This window comes from Spodoptera frugiperda, chromosome 20, assembly GCF_023101765.2.
Source record: "Spodoptera frugiperda isolate SF20-4 chromosome 20, AGI-APGP_CSIRO_Sfru_2.0, whole genome shotgun sequence".
NCBI lineage: Eukaryota > Metazoa > Arthropoda > Insecta > Lepidoptera > Noctuidae > Spodoptera > Spodoptera frugiperda.
The window spans coordinates 11,311,736-11,325,166 of NC_064231.1; the positions used below are offsets into that span (position 1 = coordinate 11,311,736).

At 33.9% G+C, this 13,431-nt stretch overlaps 1 protein-coding gene across 1 annotated transcript in view; it reads left to right on the top strand.

Moving 5' to 3' along the window:
* Positions 1–13,431, top strand: part of LOC118282473 (cell adhesion molecule 3-like) — a 268,442-nt gene that overhangs the window by 50,915 nt on the left and 204,096 nt on the right. The gene's annotated exons all lie outside the window — the stretch shown is intronic.

Here is a 13,431-nt window from a genome sequence, read left to right on the forward strand (position 1 = left end):
AGATAGATATAAGGAAAAAAATAAAATCAAATTGGCTTTTTTTAATGAATCAACTTCAAAAGAGAGCTCGTGCTAAAAAAGAAACGTTACACGAATCTACAAATTGAATTTGGAATTCGAATTTCGAATTTTTTTCTCCGACTACAGACTAATTAAGATAAAAAAAAATGTTCAATTCTCCATAAATTAAACTCGTTTCTTAATTTAGGAATTAAAAGAAGGCTTTTAGTTGATTAACTTTTCAACGGGCTCTGGAGGTTGTGCTGGACCATAAATCAAGCATAATACAATTACAGTTAATGTTTGATTAAATACTGCCGGTTTGTGTGTCGGGCGCCGAAGTTGGCGGAATGTTACCCGTACATATAAAATAGTTGAGTTGATTAAAACTTGCTTAGTAATTAGCTGACGTGTACTGAATACACAGATACTTTATTAACAACTGTGTTATAATGCAAATGAGGTTTTGTTTAAAGGAATTTAATTTTTACACCTGTATTTCAATGTTGATATTATTGTGGTACTTGGAATCATAATTTATAAGAAGTTCATAAACAAAATACTTATCATAATTTATATGGAAATATGCGTGCTATGGATGCGTGCTATGGATGTGTGCTATGGATTCCCTACTATCGACACATCGCGTACTCGAGCTGCGCATCTTCCTCGGTCACATAGTTTCACAGCTTAGCTATTACATTTTCGTAGCATAGCTACATAGCACAACAACAATTTCGTTAGTTATTGTTAATTTCGAACCTCAAGCTAACTATTTAACAGTTGAATAACCAACAAATAACTATTTCATTTCTCAGTACTTTTTAAAATTTATTTAAAAGCTTTTTCTCGCTTAATTCATGGCCCCATCACAGTATTGTTTCAGTTCCCAAAACGAGATTTTGACTTCTGTATATTTATTGCTTTCAAACGTTTCAAGTTAATAATGTGCGTGTGACTTATGTTTGTGTGTGGAGCTGTTTCAGTGTTTCAGTAACATATTATTATTATACAAAGGTATTATTTCGTTTTATGTATAAGGAGTTATTGACCTTTGACTTTATTTAGATATTTTTTGGGGGTTTATTTTTAGATTGTTTTATTGGTTTAGGTTATCAGTAAAAGACGATTTATTTATTGTGGTCATTGTATGTATGTTTTCTATGGGTAGGTAGTTTGAATAGCTTTTAGTTTAGGTAATAACAAGGGAGGTCAATGGTACAATATACACACACTTTTCACCATTTGTGTTTCGAGTCCCACGGAATAAAGGGTGAGCCTAATGCTACTGAGAAATTTTAGAAAAAACCAAAAGAAGCACAGTCTAAAACACTTGACAGTACTACACCTTTAACAACAATTGTACCTAACAACTTATTTAAAACGTGCTATTCTGTTACTTCGAAGAAATCTTTCATATTACTTTTACTATAGCTGTAATTATAGGATTCTCATGTAACGTATATGAAAATAGATTTTCCTTATTTGTACTTTTATGGTTATCGTGTATGTTGTGTGTAGCGTCTTTGTCTTATTTGTATTTTTATGGTTGTCGTGAATGTTAGCGTCTTTTCAGCTGATTTATATTTAGCCTCAGTACTTTTGAAGGTGTAAAAATGGTATATTAAGTATATGAATGTGAGTCATAGCAAGGTAATGTAAATCTTTGAATAGATAGATATAATCAGCTTCATGATTCTTGACCATAGAAGAGCTATAATGTTGAACTGGCATATACTTGTGTATAAAAGTTCCTAATCAAATAAAGTCATATAAGCATAAAACAAAATTCTGAGAAAAAAAAACAAAAAGAAAAACATTTCAGGTATATAGATCAACGTGCCCAATTAAGCAGACACGGTAATGTCAAAAAATCCCTTGTACTCGTATTATCTGTCCATCAATTTGGGATGAGCGGAATAATTTCACGTAGTTCACAGGACTTTGAACTCTAGTAACCCAGTTTTCCTAATTGAGAACCAACTGATTGCAGGGCAAGAAAGGCTGTTGACACTCAATTAGATTCCAGGAAAGGTTTATTATTGGATGTGGTTTAATATCGTGTTAAATACAGAGGGTCAGTGAGTGGTGAAGTTACATATTTTGTTTTCGTTGAGTGTCGGTATGTAAATTATTTATTTGTGATAGTTTTTAGCAGTGATGGTGGTATGTAGATAAGTTTTAGTATAGTTAATTTTTTTTGTTAGGGGTAATTGCTAACAGCGGCAACAGCCCCTCTACCTGCTCAACGGATATATGTTGCTTCGTGGATTCGTGGAAAAATTACGGCGGTAGTATATATAAAGAAGTTTAAAGAAAATCTATCAAAGCTGAGTAGTAAATAAAAACCAATAAGTTATAGGCGACCAGAACAAAATGTACACAGAAAATAAAATTTTATACAAATTCCGTCCTATGTCATATGTGGGCTCGTTTCCAGTCATTTTTCAGTGTGAACTGAAAGTTGGCAGTCGCAACTACGAAACCTTCCAATGCGTGTGGCCCGACACGCACTTGACGGGTTTTTTTCACAATACATAAAAAAATAACAATGAAAATAACATAAATATAGTCACCAAAAATCCTCTCATGTTTGCAGATACCGAGCTCCTCAGAAAAGAATCACTGACCCAAAAATGCGTTCATACGACAAAACGACTGAAACATCGGTCAAATACATTTCAATACACGCTCACATTATACACAAAGCATATCATTCAATTTGGACAAAAATCAAATCAAAACCGGAACGAAATTTTCGGGACCGAAAAAAATATATTCGAACAAAAGTCCGATATGATTATTCGTCTTCGGAGAATCCAATAATTCGTTATATTGAAGAAAGTTTCTTTCTTACAAAGTTGCCAGTTCAATATGATTTTCTTTGACCCAGCTCCAGCCATTATTAGTATTATTCTTCGTTGCCAATATCAGGATTGCTTTTCGTGTCTAAATGTCAATTCTATTAACTGTTTGTTTTCGATGATGAAAACGAATATTAAAGTCGACGAATTCGTTTATTTATTTTAGGAAAGTAGGTACCCGTGTATCGGACAACGACCTTGGTATGAGTTTCTAGGTTGCTCATAGTGAATGTTGTGGGCGGAGATTTTAATTATGTTTTTCCTGAAGAACTATATTTTTCTTTTTTGTATTCGAAGGATATTATTGTGTTCTATGTGGATTGTAAGAATATCATTTGTATTTCAGCATTTATTAAATTGTCTGATATAAATAAAACATTATAACATTTCTAAGTGTGGGAGAGTCATGTTTAGGCACGTATAGGCCGGCTCGACCGGAGTAATACCACGGTCGCACAGAAAACCGACGAGAAACAACGCTTGCGTTGCATTTCGTCGTGTGAGTGAGGTTACCAGAGGCCCAATTTCCTCAATCCCCGAATCCCCAATAATCCTGAAATTATTGATCCTCAAAGGCCGGCAACGCACTTGTAACGCCTCTGGTGTCTCGGGTATCTATGGGCAGCGCTGAATGCTTACCATCAGGCAATCGGCCTGCTCGTATACCGGACTATCCAATAAAAAAAATCTATTTACATTTTAAAATGATTGAATAACAAACATAAATATTTTAATTGCAAAACATGTTTACAAATCAGAAATTATTATGCAATTTTATTTAAAAATTAAAAGCTAACATTAAATGTATTCGCCATAAAAATAATATTTGAAATTAAAGAAACGAATGTAATTACGCATGAGTGAACAGCGATCGGTCCAATGAACGAACGATTGAACTAATGAACGAACTGAACACTCACTAAACTTGACTGAATGATTGCTCTTGGGACACTGTTTTAATCGTTCATGCAGAAGTCATGTCTTGTTAAACCGACTCAATGTAGCAAAACTAAGATCTATGCAAGTGTAATCGAAGGTTCACTTGATTATATCAAAATATTGGTAAATATTTGATCAAATAATTGGTTCATATTTAATGACGGTTGAGCTAAATACCTAAAATGTATGACTTATTCCATTGTTTTGAACTGAATATTATCTACAAAAGTATCATATTAATTTTATAATATTTGCACTGATTTGATTAGGTAGGCACGGTAGGTGGAACTCATAAATCATTGAAATTTTTCAGTCACTATCAAATCTAATTTTCATTATGAAGCATGGAAAAATTGACCAACACATCTTAGGACATCAAAATATTATTTGTAAATACTTAAGCATCAAGAATCACGCCATATTTAAAATAAGCAAGGCTACTTACCATTAAAATAACACAAAAACTTTAAAACATCAACAAACATCTTGTAGTCCTCTCAAAAAGTCTGTGAGCCGTTTAGTTAAACATTTGGAAGCTCCTAGGAAACAGATTGCTGCCCCGTTGGGAGGGCAATTGTTTCACTTGACTCCAGTAACTCGCATAGAATAGGAACGGTTGATGCACTGTTTTGCATTTGCTCCTACACTTTTATCCCGACTTTTCCCTTTAACATGTAAAATGGAGCAGTGATCACAGTTCACTGGAATTTTCGTATTCTTGTGACCTTTTTGGCTGGAAAATGGCTTAGGAATTGTAATGTATGTTCCTTGTGTTAGATAGAAGAGAATTTTAGTTAATTTTGTTCAAATATTTCCGACTACTGAACGTTGGATTTCGATTGATGGCTTCAGAAAAAAATGCTGAAAAAAATGTTTAATTTTGATGACATGAGATTATAGGTATTTATTGAACAGTTTGTGTCGACCGAAATATTAAATGTTTCGTTGAAACGAAAGTGATTCCTTTTTTAATTATTTTTTATTCATATTGTAATGGAAACAAACTCTTATATAGTGACTAGTACAGTTACATTACTATAATATCAAAAAGATTCCACAAAGACCCTTCACAAAGTCTCTTCAATAAAATATCTATCATTAAAAGACACATTTCTCATTCAACTAATTGAAATACTAAGTAACACAAAAGTAAACGCCTTTGTACTAAAACGAGGAGCACTTTATATTTCCTTTCACTACATCTGTATGTAAATCTACTTTAAAAACTACCGTCAATATAATCTATACGGGGAAGAAAATATTATTCAGTTCGGTCCAATCGGGCTTTGAGCTGCGTCGGCTATAAATTCGTCTCAAAGACGTCTTCGATAAAAGGCCACCTGATAACGATTTTGTTATGTAGATGTTATAATGTCCTTTTTATGTCTTTAAAGGTTATTTTTCTTTGGCTAATAGCTTGATGACGATGGAATAACATCGTTTGGTATTTTTTTGCTATTTAATTGTGGATGGCATAATATCTATAGCTGTTACGGCTTTCTGTATGAGAATGGAAACCATAATTAAGGATTTCAGAAGTCCTTTTAATTTTCTTTCTGACTAATATCAATCATTATTTTACTTTTACTTTAGAACTTGTAACTTCAGCAAATATACAACATTTGTATTTACATAGAAGTGTAAGCACAGAAACATGTATATTACATAAGATTAATTTACAAACAATTCTCATATCTCAAGACGGTCCACATAAATCTGCGACGATTCGCTTCCGCGTCCACTGTTGTTGATATAATGCCAGATTTACGTCCACGCCTGCATCCCCTGTCACCCTTAAATAATAGTTTGAATATTAAAAGAGTGTGCCTGTGTTAGACTAGGCTAAAGCAAACACTATTCTTCTGGCTTTTTCCCAAATAGTTGTTGATAGTGAATCACTAAATATTGGTATGGTTGAGTGACAGTATTTTGTATAAATTAGTCTCTGTACAATTAATCATATTTCTGTTGTAATTAAATAGCGTTAATGGAGCATAAAGTGTAAGGAGAGTAACAAAAGAGTATTATTATCTAAAATTTATCATTTCATTAGTAAAAGATAATAGATAGAAGAAAAAAACTATTATCGACTGTTTGCCAAATTCAAATAAAAAAGTATCTTCAACCTACAGCTCTCCAATAAAATTCAATAGCAAAAAACAAATCAGCAATACCAAAAATGATACAAGACGTCCACAAAATGTCGCTACAAACGTAGCCATTCCTAAATTTGGCGTAAGCCGCTCGACAGCTGACTTCGCTCGTCGAGAACTGGCCACGTCTGTCCGAATCTACGTCATTACATTAGTCTCCGAAGCTGACTTCAACAGAATATGATACATGCAAATAGCCACAACATAACCAATCGTTCGTTCAGTACTATCGTTCTTGAATAGTTCACTCACTCATTCATTCATTCAATTGCATTCAAATATACAAGTTTAGGTATTTTCTGTTTTATATACGTGTATTTAAGGTTGTTTGTGCTTGTGTGAGTGAATGAGTGAAGTGTTTTTGTCATTGGTCTGTGTCCAGCTCGTGTGACCCATATATGGTTCGTTGTGGCAACGTAAATTATGTGACCAATTGTTTCCTATATGACCATTGTGTCATCCATTGCTCGTATTTATGGTCATGACAATATTATTGTACTCAAAACTGGTAGGTTGAGGAGTAAATTAGGTAGTAAGACTAGATTTATATGAGGTGAAGAAGGCTATTGGGTTACGTTAGTAGAATTTACAACTATTTTCAAAAAATACTGTCTGTATAAAGATTCTCTTCATCAGCATTTGTTTAAAATTACAATCATAGGCCAACATTCAGCAATTCTTCTCTTTAGTGTTTAAAATAAAAGTGATTTTTATAGACTTTGAAATTTATTAGCGCAGTTTATGTTATTGGGGGCGTTTTATTGTGTTCCACAGGAACGTTTTGTAATTTAGTGTAGAAAGCTTATTTCGTTTGTAATTTAGTTTTATTTTTGGACGACGAAATGGTTTCAAAGTGCACCCTAAACACGATAAATATTTTGGTTTATAAGTTCGCGATTATTTGCCAATGTTGTGACTGCACGGTTGGTGCAGTGGCTGGGTAACTGGCTGCCGCGCAACGTGTCGCGGGTTCCATTTCCGCACGGATCAACTCTTTGCCTGATCCACAAATTGTTGTTCCGGGTATGGGTGGAATGTGTATGTGAACTTATATGTTTGTAAACGCACCCACGACACAGGAGAAAATCCTAGTGTAGAGCAACGTTTAAAAAAAACGTCAATGTAAATTCCGATTTTGATTGCAACTTGTACTTCTACCAAACAACTCTATCTACTCTTACTTCCAGTAAACATGGAAGCGATATTACAAGACATTACAATAATAAAAAGGATATAAGTAACAAAATATGATACGGTTATTTATACAAGTATCTACATAACTCGTTTTGGAAGGCATTGCGGCGTCCATAAGAAAATAAAACCACACACGGTATATATTTACCCGTTATTTATGTATGTAAATGGCAATTTCGCGACCTATTTGTCTCCCTTCACTATATATTCCCGCGACGGATAGTCTGACGTTGTTTCCGCTAGCTGCCCCTTACATGAGTTAAAAGTCATACTGGAAGTTACTATGTCGCTGTGGCCTTGAGCTTAGTTTTTTGTTTGTGCCTTTGTTAAGAGGGAAAGTTACCTGTTATATGAGCTTAGGCATTGTGCAGAGGTGTACAATTTAAAAAATATTGTATTTTTTCATCGTTTGGTCCATTGTTATATTTCAATCTGCGAGTTTTGACTTCCATTTTTAGGTAGTAGGCAGTTAAGTTTGAGCTCGAAATATCGTTTGAAACAGTAATGATTTGAAAAATACGAGGTTTTGTAGAAACCAGGGTTTTGTTAGGTATATTATGAAAAAGCAATTACGACTTAACTTAAAATATGTTTTAAGAAGTAAATTAGATAATTTGGTTCATACAATATAAGATACAATTTAAAAAAAGACAAAGATGATGTTTATATTTTTTTATATCTGAGGACCATTTTAGCGTTGGAACTTGGGTATCATGACGTAACCTTAAGAAAATGGTACACCTGTGGACATGAAGTTTATTGTATAATATTCTTCAATTATTCTCATTCATTAATCCGCTACATTTTCTTTGACTTTTCTATAGTCAACAAAAAATAAAGAAAAAGAACTATATAATAAAAACGGCTTATTATATACCATTATATCTATGTGTATCATAATCATAAACAATCTTCAGCTTCGATACCCTCAAAATATAATTCGCTACAAAACAACTACTAACTGTACACCTCAGCTCAATACACCGAGAGGCAGCATTAACAATACTTTATTACATTTATGACATTATATTATACAAATCATGAGAACATAACAATGTCTGGAAAAACAAGAATCATAGTTGGTGAAGTTATTTGTGCCGCTTCCAGAATATTCTATGATGGGAGATTATTATCCTGTTGACGTGTTGTGGCCACCGGCGTGATGCATGACCGTATACCGATTGTTTTGATACTAACAAGCCCTTTTGTTCGCGTTCGCTATTTTATGGATATTTTTGCGTATTTTTATCGTACTCACTGTTTATGTGGTTTAGTGAGAGTGTCAACTGCTTTTTTTTGTTGTTCTTTTTTTAGTACATGGCGTTGTTTGATTGAAATGGTTGCTAGTTCTCTTTTTGTGTTTAGATAAATAATTGTATGTAGTTGTTTGGGAATATTTGTTCAATGCTTATTGAATTGATTTCCAATACTTTAAATGCTTTGTGTTAAGAATGTTTGCTTATAATTTTAAGATAAACATAGTTGCCTTCTCTGGTTCTATCAAAGAGTCAAATAATCATGATATATTGATCTTAAGGTACTTAAACTCAATTAAGTGTGGGAGAGCCATGCTTCGGCACGAATGGGCCGACCTAACCAGAGTGATACCTCGGCCTCACACAAACCGACGTAAGGAGGCCCAATTACCCCCTTCACAACCTTCCCTATCCCCGATTTCCCAACAACCCTTAAATTCCTAATCCTCAAAACACCGGCAACGCACTTGTAACGCCTCTGGTTTTTCGGGTATCCATGGGCGGCAGCGATTGCTTACCATCAGATCCGTCTGCTCGTATATACAAAAAATCTATAATACATCACTATAGAGTTTCAATACCTCATATTATCTCAAACACAACAAGATCAATTTCAATACCTTATCCTCACGCGACATCAGTATCTACCCACACACCTACACAACACAAACACAGCGATTACTATAGTGGTTAACATCTAATTACTTGTCACTTAACACACGATTAACTTAGACAAAGACACCTTTATCATACAGGTGTATAGCTGACATTTAAAGGTTACAAAAGTATTACAGTCGAGTGCGTATTATCTTGTATGATGGTGACTTAGCGTAACTAAGGCTTTTTCTACACGAGATGTGCTATGCTACGTTGCTGTGGATGTGTTTGGCTTCCACCAATCATATTTATTTGTACACATAGCTTAGCACTGGTGGAAACGGACTCAGCTAAGCTATGTTTTTATATGGAAAGATGAGTGCTATGGTTGGCTTTCCTACTATCGATACATTGCATAATCAAGCTGCGCATCTTCCTCATACAGCTAAATTTTAATAGCTTAGTATCAATATAAACGGTCACATAGTTTCACAGCTTAGCTATAACATCTTCGTAGCATAGCTACATAGCACATCCCTTGTGGAAAAGCACCCTAAGTCGTGGGTAGGGCTTTAGTGGATTTACTGATGTTTGTAAGACCTATGTATGATATTTCATGTAGTGTGTATGTGGTACAGGTGTAGTGTGGTGTGGTAAAGGTTAAATGTCTAATTAGACTGATTCGTTGCGAGTGAACAATGGATTTCGGTAAATGGTATAAATGATTCAATTTACTTTTTATAATAACTGTTATGAAACATATAAAATTAACTAAAAATCATGGTTTACTCACGTATATTAATGAAGAAAAACTCTACTAGTTTCGAGTTACAGAGTAGGCTGCGCGACGTCACCGCGTCTGTGCACGTTGCTCATGATGAAGAGTCCCTCTGTGACTCGAAACTAGTAGAGCTTTTCGGTAAACCGTGATTTTTAGTTAATTTAGTAAATCTTACGATAGTTATTATAAAAATATTGTACAAATAATGCAATTTAATTTTCTAACGGTTCAAAGTGAACGGCGTTTATATTAAATTAGTTTGTAAGTAATATAAACAGTTACAAGTTTCAGTTGAAAAACATTTAAATACTTTGTTTTGCAGCAGAAGTATATGAAACCAGTATTAAATAAAGGTACAAAAACAAGAATTCTATTTACGTTTTGGTGCCAAAGAAACATTTCATGCCAGCAAACACTCCTTTTATAGGTCAAAATTACTTTTTTTTGGCATTTGCGTCCAACAAAGATTCTCTTTGATGGCTCCGTTTGACGGAAATGTAGAAAATGAACATTTTCATACAGTTTCCTTTATTATTTTTGTGTTTTGAAGAGAATTTTGACCTTTTGAGATTGTTTGGTTTAAATATAATCTTTGTTTTGGATGGTGGAAGCGAAAAGAGCGGCAAACAGTAAAACTTCGAGGACATCAACATCTTTACGAAAAAACTATGTACGAAAAATAACATGATTTGAATATGTAAATATATTTACGAAGTTATTTTTAAAAACTTTATTTTTTTGGCTTTTAATATCATGTAGGTACCTCTATTTTTATTTACGAACGTATTTCTCATTGGAATCACAAAAAAGAACTAAAAGGTAAAAATAAAAGTATAACCCTTTTACACACGAAATAAAAATACATAAAAATTAGCACCCTACCCACGGTATTTCGTCGTCCGTACAGTACACAGGTACAACCCACGTAGTAAATTCGTTTCCCCTCATAGATATGAATGCTCGTGTCACTCGATATATCCTTCCGTCATCCGTCACGCCTCTAAAATTACATTAAAGCGCGTGCCACATTGTGAGCGAGGACGAATCATGAGCTTGTGTCACTATGACTACGAAATAGTTTTGTCGACTGTACTTTTGTAAATATGCATATTATACGTTGGAACTTTTTTTGGATCAAAGCAGGAGTTTCAATTACACAAATCCATAAAGCCTAAAGCCTAACCTAACACCGTAAGGTTTTTGAATTTATTAAAAAAAAAAAACTATAATATTTTTTGAAGACGGTTCTTCATGTCCCTGGGACGCACTAAACTGTGTTTTTTTTTAGTTTACCTGGTTTTATCTGCTGCACTTGCAGTAGTTTCGGATCATATCCCTTAAAAAATGAATGTTTTTTTCTTTCATTTATACATATATTTAGTACCTACTAGTGGTCGCCTAGTGGTCGAAATTCGACCATATACGATTTTATTTACAATACCACTTAACATACGTTCAAGGATAATTTTTATTTAACTCAAACTCAAACAAACTCTTTTATTTAAACTCTATTCATATGACACGTGAGAATATCATCGCAATGTCTATCGATTTTGACGTTTTGTCAAGTACGATCAGATACTATGCATGTGTGTGTAATGTTTTATTTATTAATTTAATGTACTTTATAAGCATTATTTTTGAAAAATATTAGCGTTATGCACTTCTCCTACACATAAACTATAAGTGTACCAAATTTTATGCTCCAACGTCCGCGCAATTTTCGTAAAAAGCGGTCCAAATTTTTTGCATCACGTATTAATATATAGAGTACAGTTTTAAAAATAAAATCAATCATCAAATCATCACCTAACTCCCCATGCCAAAAAACCAATCAAAATTCATAAACTTCAAGTCGAGAGCTCGAACATTGGCCAAATACTCATAACCAGCCAACCATGATCCAATACCATGGTTCCATAGAAACGTGAATCGATCCTCAGCTTCGTGAAGGTATCTATAACGAGTAACTATCCAACTCTCCCCTTCGTAATTGTTTGTAAACTATTTGCAACTGTTCGGCCATTGGCAACACGTGTCTCTGTAAATTGGTTGTTGAAATTGTTGTCTCCTTTATGAGTTTACTAGCTTCTGTCAGTGGCTTTGCCCGCGTTTCTGTAAGATAAAAAATAGCCTATGTCGCATTTCAGACCTGACTATAATCTATCCCTGTTTCAAATTTTATCCCGATCATTCCAGCAGTTTTGACGTGATTGAGTAACAAACAGTTCAAGTTATAAAGCTAAAGGTATAAGGCATCAAACATAGAGAATCAGTAAATTAGTTGTATTTACTCAACTTGACAGGACTCGCGCGGAGCAACTCTTTGAGTGACCCACAAATTGTTGTTTCTAGTCTGGGTGTCATGTGCATGTGAATTTGAATGTTTGTAAACGCACCCACGACACAGGAGAAAATCCTAGTGTGGGACAACGTTTAAAAAATAAATCTACTACTAAATAGAGTACACAACACATAATTCAATTTAGTCACATCTATATACTACAAAAATAAAGTAATAATCTACCAGTAAAACAAACATTATTTTGCCACACAAAAATAACCTTTAATATATACGGAAGAACGTTTCCAGAAAACATGGTCTTTAACGAACCAATAAGTAGGCGAAAGCCGATCACGGGGCATCGCATATAAAATTCATTACCTTTTGATGGAGCCAAAGTAGACAATGTAATGTACTGTTTCATATTATTGGTTGGGAGATGTCTTCATTTAGCTTTGCTAGAGAATTATTGGACTGAATAAGATCCATGATTCGATTCTGTAATCAAGTAATTGTGAATGGGACCTACCGTATTTTTGTTCACCAGATAGCACTATTGTGAACTTTTCGTTCTTCATCCAATAGGGAATTAGCTAGTGTCACACCATTGGTTGTTCAATATTTGACAGCTGTTGTGATTGGACAAAAAAATCTCTTCCTACATTTGCGCGTCATCTGAAGGATTTAGCATTTTTTATAGTTTATAAATTTTAAGTACACAGCCGCGCTGCACCGGAATGAAGTGGGAATGAACTTAAATGCTGGGTAAAGGGTGTTAATAAATGTTAGGCACTACTATTTGTATTTTTTTTTACAAATTACTGGTTATTTTATATTCTCTAATGAAAGCACGATAGTAAAAATAAATCATGTCTAGTGAGGTTCAGCTCAATATCATTAATAACATTACAAATAAAAATAAATATCGGATGACAATATTTTATCTCTGCACTTACTCTCAGTATATTATTACCCTAACGTATCCTACAAAGTAGACTCCAAGTCTCGAGAGACAACAGTCACATGATATACGTTGTTTTTCTTTCATTACGTCTACGCAAATATACTGAAATTATAATGTTTCTTTACACTTCACAACTAATTAATGTTCTTCTAAAATATTTGCTTCGTTTGTTAAGTCATCTCTTTCTAGTCAAGGTTATTTATCTCGTGTGTACTCTTTCTAACCTTCTACATATGTGTATCAGAGAGGCTTCTTTCTCAGATCATTTTTCTTTTCTTCATTGTTTATTTGAAGAAGAATTAGGTTTTGTTAAGGGGTAAACATCATCTAATGTCTTCTTCTGCCTTCGGCGAGGCGAGAGGAAGTGTCAGACTCTTACTGATTAAAAACCAACCCGTT